This window comes from Lycium barbarum, chromosome 7 (genome assembly GCF_019175385.1).
Source record: "Lycium barbarum isolate Lr01 chromosome 7, ASM1917538v2, whole genome shotgun sequence".
Classification (NCBI taxonomy): domain Eukaryota; kingdom Viridiplantae; phylum Streptophyta; class Magnoliopsida; order Solanales; family Solanaceae; genus Lycium; species Lycium barbarum.
The window spans coordinates 132,961,895-132,976,249 of NC_083343.1; the positions used below are offsets into that span (position 1 = coordinate 132,961,895).

Genomic DNA, 14,355 nt, shown 5'->3' on the forward strand with positions numbered 1-14,355 from the left:
CAGAATCAATCAAACATATGTCTTCATAATTGGATTTTAATCCAAACTTACTTTGAGAGTTATCCATATCTTCGAATGAAATGACACAAACAAAGCAAAATAAATACTAAGTATTAAAAATTCCAGTAAACTAAATACAAACTAAAGTTGTACAAACAAATGAAACTACATACCAATACAACGTTTCAATATAATAATCCAAGCCAATATATCATTTAGGATATTTACTTAACTTATTAGGTCAACAGACTAATTTAATAACACATTTCTGTGGATAACCAAAAATTTCTTATACCGAAATAAGGACTCGAAATTAAAAATTATGATTAATAGAGTTGCTGTAAACAATCGCTATAAATAGTACTGTACCCATAATTTCCTTTTCTTTAGTTAGGAAAAATAAGCATTTACGAGGTGTAAAGCAAGTACATGAAATAAAACTGCTTGTAAACTACCCATAATTTCCTTTTCTTTAGTTAGGAAAAATAAGCATTTACGAGGTGTTATAAGTGCATTATATAAAACTGCTTGTAAACTACCAATTGTCTTATATCATATACAAAAGTATCTAACATCTCTTTCTAAGTGTGTCATAGTTCAATTTAATAATTGTGCAACTTCACTTGTTTATTAATGATATAACATTCTTAAACCATTGCAAACGTAATATCTTTTATTAATATCACAAAATATATGTGTACTCCTACTATGCATTAACTACATTCAATTAACACATAAATAATGATATTGTACTATTGCATTAAATATAGTAATCTTACTCACTGTCACATGGTCTTTTATTCATCAACTACTATGACTAGTAAAGATTAAAATAAACAACTCAATCATCTCTAACCACAGAACCATGACCAATCAAGTGATTTATCTTTCCTTCAGGATGCTCAAAGAAATCTGCTACATCCAAGTGTGTGATGTCAACTTGATTTTCAGAGATAAAATTAGCTTCGAGATTTTTCTCTTTTCTTTTAATTGATGCCTGATAAAGCTCAACCAAGTGCTTTGCCGTACGACAGGTACGTGACCAGTGTCCACTTCCACCACATCGATAGCATTTGTTTTCTGAGCCACGTGCTTCTGGCACTTCATGCCTATCATCCTTCTTTTTCCCCTTTTGGTGGTGATTTTTCTTTGAAGAGTGATTAACACCAGGAAAATAATTTCTTCTTTGACCATTATAACGACCACGACCACGACTATTATCATGACCACGACCGGGGCCACGACCTTTTCCACGCCTAGAGTAGTGGGCATACACCTCATTCACTTCGGGGAGTGGTGCAGCGTCAGTAGGTCGATTTTCGTGATTTTTCATCAGCAAATCATTATTTTGTTCAGCCACAAGAAGATGAGCAATCAAATCACAATACTTTGTGAAACCTTTCTCTCGATATTGCTGCTGCAGGAGCACATTCGAGGCATGAAAAGTGGAGAACGTCTTTTCCAGCTTATCAGAATCACTAATCTTTTCTCCACATAGTGTCAATATAGAAGTAATTCTGAACATCTCAGAGTTATACTTCATAACTGATTTGAAATCTTGTAGCCTTAGATTGATCCATTCATGTCGTGCTTTTGGGAGGAAGACCATCTTCAGGTGGTCATAACTTTCTTTCAAGTTTTTCCATAAAACGAGTGGATTCTTAATAGTAAGATATTCAATTTTTAGGTCCTCATCAAGATGATGACGCAAGAATATCATAGCCTTGGCATTTTCTTGGTTGGATGCTTTATTATTTTCTTTAATGGGGTCTCCAAGACCCATAGCATCAAGATGGATTTCAGCATCTAGCACCCATGATAGGTAGTTCTTACCTGAAATATCAAGGGCAACGAACTCGAGTTTTGTAAGGTTAGCCATAAAATAGAGAGAATAAAAATATTACCTTAACCTTCAAGAATTTCTTGAGACGGTAGAGTCTCGTGCTGATAACGTGTTATAAAATAAAACTAACCACTAAAATAAGTAAGTAGTATGACTCACACACAGAGAGAGAAACGAAGAATACTTTGTTTTACTAATTTTTGTTGTACTATCCATCAACAGATGAATGGATATATATAGCCTCATACAATGATGGTCATATGGGCTCACATGACAACATCATCATGACTTTGTCATCAACACTATCTCCACTAATGTCCACTATCTTAACTAATGACCACTATCTTAACTAATGAACATTCACTATCATTTCATAACAATATATGTATATTTTTCCACTATATAGAAGAGACATAAGGGGACAACCAAGGGCAAAATCGTAATTTCACTCAATCATAAAAATATCTGCCTCGCTTGTCTAATGTCAATTTCATTCGTCTCACAAAAATTCTAACCGCTACGCGTGTCTCAACACATTCGGATGAGTAAATAAATAAGTGATAAATCTAAATGTGGACCCCACTTTCTAGCTCTTCTTCCAAAGTTTTTTTTTCCTTTGTGGTAGAATCTTCCAAAGACCATGCAATTAAAGGGGAAATTGTCAAAAAAAAACAGAAAAAAGATAAATAGTATCTTTGACTTAAAAGAGCTGTTATATATATATATATATATATAGAAGAGCCATAAGAGGGATGACTAAGGGCAAAACTATAATTTTATTCAATCATAAAAATATTTGCCTCACCTGTCCAATGTTAGTTTCGTCCATCTCACAAAAATTCTGACCACTACGTGTGTCTATCAACACATTGGGAGGAGTAAATAAATCAATGGCAAATCTAAAAATGTGGACTCCCCACTTTCTAGCTCATCTTCCGAAGATTTTACTTTTTGTGGTAGAATCTTCCAATGACCATATATACAAGCAATACACTTTCAAATAATTGGCAACCTAAGCTCATGGAGTTGAGTATTTCATAATCTCATGCACCAACAATCTGAAAAATCAGCTACGAATAAAAAATAAAAAAGATAGCATGGTGCACAAATATTTTACATTAGCAGGATCTGGAGGCATCACACTCCAAGGGAGTGATGGAAAATAAGCTTAGAATATTATACAAAGAAAAGTAGGATAGATGGTAGAGTTATTATTTAAAAGATAGATAAGTTAAAAAGTAAAATATGATTATTAAATTAAAAGTAAGGACATGATGAGAAAAGAGAAAGTAATTACGCAATCACATCAGATCGGTCGTTGTATGATAATTTTCATAGTTATACACCAATGAATTTAATAATACAATAAAATATAATTTAAATAACAATCAAACAAATATTTTATATATATATATATATATTTTTTTTTTTTTTAAATAACAATAAATATATATAGTATAGATAACAATTATCTAGACAAGCTGTAAATGAGTATTGCTTTCAAATCCAATAGCCTCACCGACTTAATTAGACCGTTATCATTTCTTAGTTGTTATTATCCCCGTCTAAATAAGTATGATTATGATGCCTTTGTCTCCATCTTGGTGTACTAATATTCTAGAGTCCATAAAATTGACATGTTTTTCCTACTATCTTCTATACCATATAGAAGAGCCAAGAGCTGGACGATCAAGGACAAAAGAGTCATTTTGCCCTGTTATAGAAGTGTTGTACGGGCTCACCCATAGGTCACTCCGGCTGAGTTTTAGTCCAACACAAACAGTCAACATAAGATTCTAGAAGTATCTGTTATTTCTTTTTTGAAAGTAAGTATCTCTTATTTCAGCAAAACAAAACAAAGACCAACTTAGTGAAGGTAGTGGTAAGGGTTTTTCAGTATTGATTCTAGAATTTTTACTCGGTCATTGGGGATAAAGTTACACAGGTTTACTTTTACGACTCTTGTAGATATTGCCTATTTATTTTCTTTTTAACTTTTTATATTTCTTCTTTGCTTATTCTGGAGAGTCTTTGCATTCTACCTTTTGTTTGTTTGCTATGTATAAAATCTAGGGTTAAAACAATAATTCAAAAAATTTATGGAGTTCTGCTTTCGATTTTTTCTACTTAAATCTAATTAAGGTATCTTTATAGTGGTCCTTGCCCTGTTGCTTTCTACAATTGTTCTAAATGATTCTTTTTAGCAGTATACACTTTATCGAAATGATGAAATCACTTATCTCTGATTTCCTGGATAATTAGTCTGATTAAATGTTTTTCAATTATGAAAAGTAAAAAAGACGGTCACTCTACATCTAAGATCTCAAATGATAGAACATATATGTGCCTTTCAATTTAAAGAACAACTAATATGAGCTAGATGTCAGGTTCCTTCTCTTATTTTCAGCATAATAATAGGTGTTGGGTTAACTAATGTATCTTTGATTTATATATATTTAAGACCACATTGTACTAAAAGTGTCCATTTGACTAATTATGTGGAGTTCTGAAAGACCATCTGATATCTATAATACTATGTTGATTTGCATAGTGCTTTAGGCACGGCACCAAAATGGCCTATTTTTAAAGCTTATAGACAAAAATAGCATGTCTTTTTATTTTTATTTTTTATATCATAATGGATATCCAACAAATACTAAGAAAATTAACTTTCCGTCCGTTAAAAATATATATATATATATATATCTGTTGCATTTCGCTAGACGTGTAGCGAAATGCAAATTAAATTTTGTTTGCATTTCGCCACAATTCTAGCGAAATGGAACAATTTTTTTTTATTTCGTTACGCTTCTAGCGAAATACTCTTTACATTTTTTTTTTAATTTTTGGCACATCGCTGAGTGTTTTTTTTTTTTTTATACATTTCGTTTATATTGTGACTCTCATGACTTAAAAGAAAATAAACTTTAGATTCAAATTTCAGACGAGCATTGAATGATCACATAAAATAATTTCTTTTGCATTTCGTGACTCAATTTGCGATTTTTTTTTTTTACTTTTTTAATAAATATTGTTCTATCTTTATCTATGGTATATCTTTCATCTTTCAATTTTCTTTTATCCATCTCATATCTTTCATATATTGTTTTTCTCTTATCTGTTTCATATCCTTCAACTTTCATTTTTTCTCTCATATATTTCATAAAAGATGATGGAAACTCATGTTAAAGTGTATTTATTTTGGGGTGGTGAAGTTGTGTATTAAGCAGGTTCGGTTAGATACAGTCGATGTCCTGAAATAGGGAAAAGGTTTCCAATTTTCCAAAAATATGATCGTCTGCAACACGTCTTAAGGAGTAAAATGTTCGTAAATGATCATGAACTTTCGGTGGTTATAACCGGACAATGTCCAAGTTCATTTACAGTCAATGGTTTACCAATTTATGGTGAGATGCCGATTAAGGACGATGAATCTTTATCGTTATTTCTTCGTAGTTCTGAGATTTTTAAAAATCACATATGCATAACGGCGCTTGACATGTATGCTACTGTTCAATGCTCTACCCAGGTTAAAGTACCTATAGACAATGAGTTTGATTTCGGAGGTACAACTTATCTCCCAAGTTTGGATATTGGTTTTCCAAGTGTGTAGTTCAACACCAAACAATGGTAGGATTTGGTAGTCAGTCAAATGATACAACTAATTATGGTATATAGTATGATGGTGTGACTTCAACGCACTATCATAACTTTGATTGGAGTGGGCAGAATCGTGAGACAAGTAGACCAATTAATGCTACTACGCAGTTGCATAATTTGAATTGTAATACTACACCCTTCACATCTAAGTCCAAGTGAAGTGGATTGTGATAGGTAAATATAATCATATTTTGTGCACTTTATTCATGGATCCTATGATTGTGTTTGACTTGTAAATTCTATGAATTTTCCTTATTTATAGGCATAACAATTTTGAAGATAATCCCACATTGACTCAACTATCCAAATTGTGAGCAATAACGATTTAGCTAATGATATAATAAATGAGTCGGATAGCAATAGTCCATTAGATCATGAAGGGACAAACGACGATCAATCATATGCCGACAATGGCGATTCTGATTAAGACGTTGCGGCCCCCGATGATCTTAGTGTTAACTATCATTCAAATGTGATCCCATATTTGGATAATACAGAAGAAGTAAAACCGGAAGATTTTGCATACATGAGAGATAACGGGTCTGTTCGGGCTGCACTTTGGAATTCCATTAATCCTAAAGTTATAAAATCAGGTTAGTTTGGTGCGACTAATTTTTTTAATAATATATTATTTTTGAATTTTGTGATTTTAATTGGTGTAATTAGAAGTTGATATTTTTCCTTGTACATGCAAATAGGTATGTTATTTCACAACAAGAAGCAAATGAAAGGTGCAGTGAGACTCTACAATATAGCCCACAAAAAAGAATTCAAAACGGATCAAGCCAGAGGTGCATTTTGGAAGGTTATTTGCAAGCGGCATGAGTTAGGTTGAAGTTGGATGATCCATTTTTTGTTGATCGGAAGCGGTATGTGGAAAGCAGGTAAAGTGGTTGAGCCACACAATTGTGACACATATGATTATATAGAGGATCATTTAAATTTGAATAGCAACATGATTGCTACTTCGTTGCTATTCAAATTTAAATGGGATCCATCACTATACTCCTAGTTATAGAATAGCGCAAAAAGGGTGTAAGAAAGCTTTTGAGATGGTGTATGGTGATTTCGAAGGTTCTTTTAGGGCATTGCCTCGATACTTGGGTGCCCTACGACATTTCAATCCGGGCGCTATTGCTGAGTGGACACACGAGTCAACTACAATTCAAGAGGAACGCATCTTCAAGTATCTTTTCTGGGCCTTTAAATCAAGCATTGATGGATTCAAAAGTTGCAGGCCGGTCATTTCAATAGTTGGCACCCATGTTATGGTAAGTATGAGATGAAATTGTTGATTGCTATTGGAATTAATGCAAATGGAAATATTTTTCTACTTGCATATGCTACAGTTGCACGTGAGAGCTATGAGTCATGGACTTGGTTTCTCAGTTTATTATGGAGACATGTTGTTTGTGATAGAAAGGGAATTAGACTAATTTCTTACATTCATCAAGGGATCTTGCAATGTGTAATGACACATGAATGGTTACAGCCACCTACCACACGCCATAGATTTTGTGTTCGACATTTGAAAAGCAACTTTAATAAAAAGTTTCTTAAATCTGATCTTGAGAACCTAATGTGGTTGGCGCGACAGAGCACCAGAAGAAAAAAATGTCAAATGAGGATGCAACAAATTAAAACTTTGTGACCTCCAGCGAGCTTCCGAAGGAAAATGGATATTGTATAAGGATGGTGGTTATAGGTGGGGGGCTATGACGACAAATGTCTCCGAGTCTTATAACAATTTACTGAAGAAAGCCCGTGGAATACCTGTTACTGCCATGGTTCGCATGACCTTTAAAAATCTTGTTATCTTGTTGATCATTTTGTTAAAAGAAGCACCCTTGCTGCTTTGCTAATGGTAAATAAGAATACTTGGCCGTCTGTTGTTGATAAAAAGTTCCATGAATATTGGGATAGGGCTAACATGCACACTGATGTGATGAACTACAACACTGCGAATGGGGTCTTTGAGATTCTGACATTTTCACACAAAGGTAAGGGCGAAAATGTCCATAAAGTCTCTGACAATGGAAAAAAGTGTTCGTGTGGGAAGTGGAAAAACTACCACATGCCATGTTCCTATGCAATTAAATTCTGCCGGATCCGTAATATTCATCCTAAGGACTATGTTAGCAAGTACTATAGTTGTAGGTATAACAAGCTAACATACAATGGAAAATTTTCTCCCTTGGGTGATGAGGCATAGTTCCTGCAAGTCCATTATGTTTAATTACAAACACTGCATACAAGCGAACTTCTGGAGCCCAGAGAACAACTACAAGGAGGAATAAAATGGATATTGCTCTTGCTTGGATGGCTAAGAGGTGCAGTACTTGCAGGCAAACCGGTCATATGAGCTGGGTAAATTCGTAGATGGGTGATGTGGTCTAGATGGGTGATATAGGCTGGGTAAATTCGTAGGTAGGTGATATGGAATAGATACATCTATACCTGAATGATGCAGAGCAGTCATAGATAGGCCGAAAAAATCAAATGGGTGGTCCGTATCTGGGTGTGGCTCTAGATCATCAACGTGATTATCATCAGCAAGCTGGTGCGCCACATGACCTCGGCCTCGTGGGTTACCAACCCCACGTACATTTGCACGTTGCTGACGTCTAGTTGGCAACTTAGGCGGTGCCATATAATTTGCTGGTGGTATATAATCGGGGTCAAATGTCAACCTCGTCCCCATTGCAGCAGCATTCGGAGACTCAGTCGACATGTTAATAAACATCTGCATCAATGCATTCATACCCTGAGAATTTGAAGACCACTGTGACGGATCTTCCTAAATACTGTAAGCCAAATATCTTACTCCATGAATTCCACGAGCCTACAAAAAATAATATATAACAAACGGTGACGTAAGAAAGCCATTGATTGGAAAAAAGAAATTAATGTGTATCACATATGTACAATTATTAATATTACTAAAATATTTAATACATATGATACACATGTATGTGTATGTAAATTGGTTCCAAATCCTTTATATAACGATTTAGTTAGAAAAAATAATTAAATTACTTTCATATTCATGGTCAATGTTTATTCATTTTGAAAGGAAAAAAAAAATTGTGTCAACTAATAGCCAACAATACTTTTAAAAACTTAATTAGTTTTAACTAGCTATAGTAATATCATACATTCTTTTACTAAATAACGAAGGATAAAAAGTATAAAAATTGAAACACGTAGGTTAAGAGAATCATGGTAAATTTGCTTGAATAATGGCATTGAATGAGATTTGTAGTAAGTCAAATTCTTAGACTATAAGTCAAGATATATTAATTAGTACTAGCATTGATTTTGTTTCTACTCAAGTGTTAGAAAACTATATAGTACATCATTAACTGTCTATTTAACTTGACATGCACCAAAAGTTACGTACCGGTGCTTCGTGCCTCCCTGCGAGTTGTTGGTATCCCCTATCCATGGTACATTCTGGATTTCCTATGAAAGTGCGGGAGTGCCTCCGGTACCATTTAAAATATTCAGAATTCGGTCTCGGCGCTACAATACGATTAGCTTTAACTATTATGTCCCGACGACGTTCCCACAAATATTCAGTTCTCTGAAAATTATCTAGAATCTCCGAACTTATCTTAAATCACTTGTCCAGTTCAAAATGAAATGGTTTATGTGGGGGGAATGGTCCCGGAACAGGCTGCTCTATACCAAATTGTCTGAGGACCCGATCCATCATGTGCCACTCTCGGTAGATCCCACAAATGAGTGGCACCTGCGCCCTCCATTATTGATGACCTCTGTATAAGGCTCTCACACAAACTATGATAGCAAAAATATCATACAGTCATTTATAATTTATAATACAAATTATACATTTTCCCATTACAACAAATATCCATTAATCATTTTCACAAAATAGGGGTAGTTAAGTATAGATTAGAACATTCAATCAATTTCCTTCCTTCTGAATACACAAAACTTCATCATTTCCAAACCATGCAAATAAAGAAGCAAAAATACTCAGTGGAGCAAAAGTTGAGGTATCCTTGTCATGGATTCGTAGAAGAAAAGAAAGAACGGAGAAAGGAAAAAGAGAAAGAATGGAGAATGGGAAAATACATAAATACCCCCCCTAAACGTATATTCGGATTAATTATGACGCACCAAACCTTTGCGGGGGATCTATTACCTCCCCAGTTTTATTTTTTCAGTATTTTAGTGACCTTTTAGTGGGTATTTTTTAGTGACCCCCATTTTTTTAACTCACGTGTTGTATACGCACCTTTTAAATTTCCAAATCAGCATTATTTTTAACTCCCTTTTCAGTTTACCCCCTTAAACATAAACGAAAATTTATTTCCACTCCCCTCTCTCTCTTTCTCTCATCGATTTTCAGTGCATTTTCACTATTTACCTTAATAATTTTTATATACATTAATTCGCGTAATACTAAGTTCTAGGGTCGTTTTTGCATTCTCAAGTTTGGTGAAGTTTGTTTTGCTGAAGAAAGCCATCATTCGTGATTTTGCAAATTAAGATTTTTTTCGTTTTGTATATTTCTCTACTAATATAGTTTGCTTGTTAGGGTTTTGACACATTTAATTATTTGCTTGCATTCTAAGGTTTTGAATCGGGTTATTTGTTAATTTAGGGTTTTTTAGTAGAATAAGGTAAATGAACGAGTAACTTTAGGGGTTTGTTACTAATTGTTGCTGATTTTGTTAAAAATCATATGTTTCCCTTTGATGTTGCTTGTTGGTGAGAAGTTTTGTTGCTTTGTAATTTAGGGGCTTTGTTAAGTATTGTTGCTTTGTAACTTTCAGGTATGACTGACTTTATTTATGTTACGTTGAGATGGTTTTATGGTGGGGTATTTGATTTAAGTAGTGGTGTGCCTAGATATGAGGGTGGTAATTGTACAGAATTCTTAGATGTCGATGTTGATAAGTTGTCATATTTTGAGCTTAGGGACTACATAAAGGAATTAGGATATAGTCCAAGTTGTGGTTTTAAGGTGAAGTCCCCTAATAGTGACATTCTTGTAGATATACTTATTGACAAGGATATTTTTGACCTTTCTCTAAGTTTGAAAGATGGGGACGTTGTGGAGATTTATGTCTGCCACATGGTAGATGAACCAGATGTTCCCCCATTGCCGTTTGGAAGATATTGCTCCCAACAACCAAACAAAAAGTAATGTTTTTAATAAAGTTGGTAAGGGTATCCAATGTGAACCAAATGGTTCTCAAAGCAACCCTAATGAGAACCCAGCCACTGAAAATACACCACTTGAAACTGCAGCAACTACTACTTCACCCCCTCTCAATTTCTGACTAATTCTTCAACCCCACAAACAGAAGCTGCTGAAAATTCACCCAAACAAATTGAACCTGCAGATGGTGAAAATGTAAAGCAAGTAAGTAATGACCATGTTGACTCTCACTCAATAGATTCTGATGTTGAATATTATGTAGAATCAGACCATGTGGCAGTATTTGATGGTCCAGATGGTGATGATGGATTTGATGTACATGAGGAAGTTAGAACATTTAGGGCTGAAATGAGGGCTTATAAGAGAAGGATTAGAAGAGAGAAAAAGAGGCAACCTAACCTTGATGATGTACCTTTAGGTGAAGTTGAACAAGACACAGGATTTGATGAAACAAAACCTAATAAAAGGGATTTGGAAGGAAGGGTAGGTGGTGATGAACCCTTTTACTTTAGTTCTGATGCATATAGTTGTACATCTGATGAGGATGATGTTAAGGATGGGGTAACCTTGAAACCTAGAAGGGAAAGTAAATACATAAGGTTTGACCCTACATGTAAGAAGGTAGTATGGCAGGTTGGTATGATTTTTCAGAGTGTTAATGAGTTTAGAGATGCTGTGACTAGATAGTCATTTCAGAAGCATATTCTGTTAGATAAGTTTGTCAATGAGCCTTCAAGGGTGAGGGTCACATGTAAGGATGGTTGTCCTTGGTTAATTTATGCTAAACTGGACAATTCAACCAAGAATTTTCAAATCAAAACATACTATCCTAAACATAAATGTGTTCAGAACACAAGGAACTATATGTGCAATTCTAAGTACCTAGCCAGCCACTATAAAGATAGAATTACTGAACAACCAAACATCATAATTTTCAAACTCCAAGAGGCAATTAGGAAGGAAATTGGTGTACATGTTGGCAGGTCCACTTTTAGGAGAGCTAGATCTAAGGTTTTACTAGAGATCATGGGTGATCAAGTAAAAGAGTTTGGAAGAATACTTGATTACAGAGATGAAGTGTTGAGAACAAATCCAGGAAGTACTTGTGTGGTGAAAAGTGTCTACTACAGAATTTGCTGAAGATGGTAGGCCTTGTTTCTTAGGTTTCTACATCTGTTTTGATGCCTTAAAAAGGTCATTTTTGAGTGGTTGTAGAAGATGCATTGGGTTAGATGGTTTTTTCTTAAAGGGTTGTAGTAAGGGTCAAGTGCTAGTTGTTGTGGCTAAGGATGACAACAACCAGATGTTGCCAACTGCTTGGGCTGTTGTGGAGTATGAGAACAAAACCACACAGACTTGGTTTATGAAAATATTGATTGAAGACTTGAACATAGGGGATGGGACTGGTTACACAGTCATTTCAGATATGTAGAAGGTACTAAACTGTTGATTTTATATTGTTTATGTTGTTACACTTTGCTGATTTAAACTGTTCCTTTTTCAGGGGCTTCTTGCCACTATAAAAGAGCTGCTACCAGAAGTGGACCAGAGGCAATGTGCTAGACACATCCTTGCAAACTGGTCAAAATATTGGGAAGGCCTCGAAAGGAGGCTAATTTTTTGGAAATGTGCTCGAAGCACATTTGAGGAGAAATTTGGACTAGTTAGAGTTGCTTGGTGGTGAGAAGATTGTTGAGGATTTACTCTACTACAAGGAACACACCTTTTGTAAGGTATACTTTAATACTGAAACTAAGTGTGATATCATTGACAATAATATGGCTGAGAGCTTTAATGCTTGGATCTTGCCTGCAAGACACAAGACCATCATAACCATGCTAGAAGAGATTAGGGTGAAGGTAATGACTAGGATATGTGTGATGAGGTCTTCTGCAAACACTTGGGTAACAAGAATATCTCCAATGGCATTAAGGACATTAGAAGAAAACATGAGGAAGTCAATGAACTGTAATATTGTGTTTAATAGTGAGCATGGGTTTGAGATTTTTAATGGTCTATATCAGCACACCTTTGATATTGTCAATGAGAAATATAGTTGTAGGTCATGGCAGCTCAAAGGAATACCATATCCACATGCCATTTCTGCCATGTTGTATAAGAAGTATGAACCTATTGACTATGTCCATGACTACTATAGCAAGGAGAAGTGGTTCAAAACATATTGTCACTACATTTAACCAATGGCAAATATGGCAATATGGCCTAGGTCTGCTAATCCTGCTATTGCACCACCAATCATCAAAAAAATGCTAGGCAAGCCCTCAAAAGTAAGAAGGAAATAGGCCAGTGATATAAAGAAATCTGGAAAAATGCCAAGAACAGGCATGCTGATGACTTGCAGCCAATGTGGAGGTAAAAACCACAATAAAAGAGGCTATCAGAGGGTATGTCCTTCCTACAATTTTCTTATCTTTGCACTGCACTATTGAATTTTTATGACTTTGAATTTTACTTGTAGAATGGAACATGGGCTGCTTTTGTTGCTTCTCAAACCACTTCTGCATCTCAAACATTTGATGCTTCTCAAACCAATGATGCCTCTCAAACCTTTGCTGCTTCTCAAACAACTGTTGCTTCAAACAATGTCCCAACGCGAAGGGGGAGACCAAGAAAAGCACTTGTGGTACCTGAAACTCCTCCAAGACCAAGGGGTAGGCCACGGAAGGGAAAACAAATGTGCCTAGTGCTCCTCCAAGACCAAGGGGAAGGCCAAGAAAAGAAACTGCAGTTGCTGTTACTCCAAACCCTAGAGGAAGGCCAAGGAAAGAACCTGCAATTGCTGCTACTCCAAAGCCTAGAGGAAGGCCAAGAAAGGTAACAGAGGTTGTTGCTAGTCCTGCCCCTGCTGTTCTCAAAAGAGTTGATTCTGAGGGTCCCCCTACTTACCCATATAAAAGATAAAAAACAGTTGTTAAGGGAATCTTTGTTGCTGAAAGCGGTTATACATCCTTGAATGTAAGTTTAATACTTTCTTTACAATGGCATTGGTATGTGAAGTTGTGAAGTGACTAATTTTAAAAAAAATTTATTGCAGCATGGCATGCCTACTAGTAGAATCCTAAATTTTAGTGGTAAACATCAAGCAAGTCAGCCTATAAGATCTGCTGAAGTCACAGGAGACCTTGGTCACAAGGTAAGGCAAGGGATGAGGTACAAAGGAAAACCATGATACTCAAGAAGCATGCTTGATTAGATTAGAAGGGACAAACTCAACAAGGCCACTAACAACAAAGGGAAAAGGCCATGAAAGTGATGACCATTATTTAGATGACTAGAATTAAGTTGTTTTTGGATATTAAACACTTTGTATGAATTAGGTAGTTTGGAAGACTTGAATTAGCTGTTACAATGACTTAAGTTAATGTCTTCTGCTTAATTAAATGTTAGAATGACTTATTAATCATACTTGTTTGTGTCCATTGTTTGTGCTCTGTTAGCTGTGGTACTGCATACTGCATTTTGGTAAACATATTTGTGCAGTGTGTCACTTGAGCAGTGATTTATGATTTGGGCAGTGTGTACATTGAGCAGTAAAGTTAAATGTGCAGTGTGTGTACTGTGCAGTGTGTGTACATATAAATATAGGCAGATTTATGTGCCAGCTTGAATTCATGTACATTGACTTAAATGAATTCAGTCA

At 35.2% G+C, this 14,355-nt stretch overlaps 1 protein-coding gene across 4 annotated transcripts in view; it reads left to right on the forward strand.

The window, feature by feature from the left end:
- Positions 1-14,355, forward strand: part of LOC132604562 (uncharacterized) — a 48,429-nt gene that overhangs the window by 33,472 nt on the left and 602 nt on the right. The window contains exons 3-5 of one of the 4 annotated variants that reach the window (XR_009568758.1): positions 5,410-6,096; positions 6,202-6,387; positions 6,578-8,525. The exons of 2 other annotated variants lie outside the window; for them this stretch is intronic. The gene's annotated coding sequence lies outside the window, so the exon portion shown is untranslated. Of the gene's footprint in view, positions 1-5,409; positions 6,097-6,201; positions 8,526-14,355 lie in introns of those variants that run through there. One more of the 4 variants, XR_009568757.1, reaches the window with a different exon arrangement.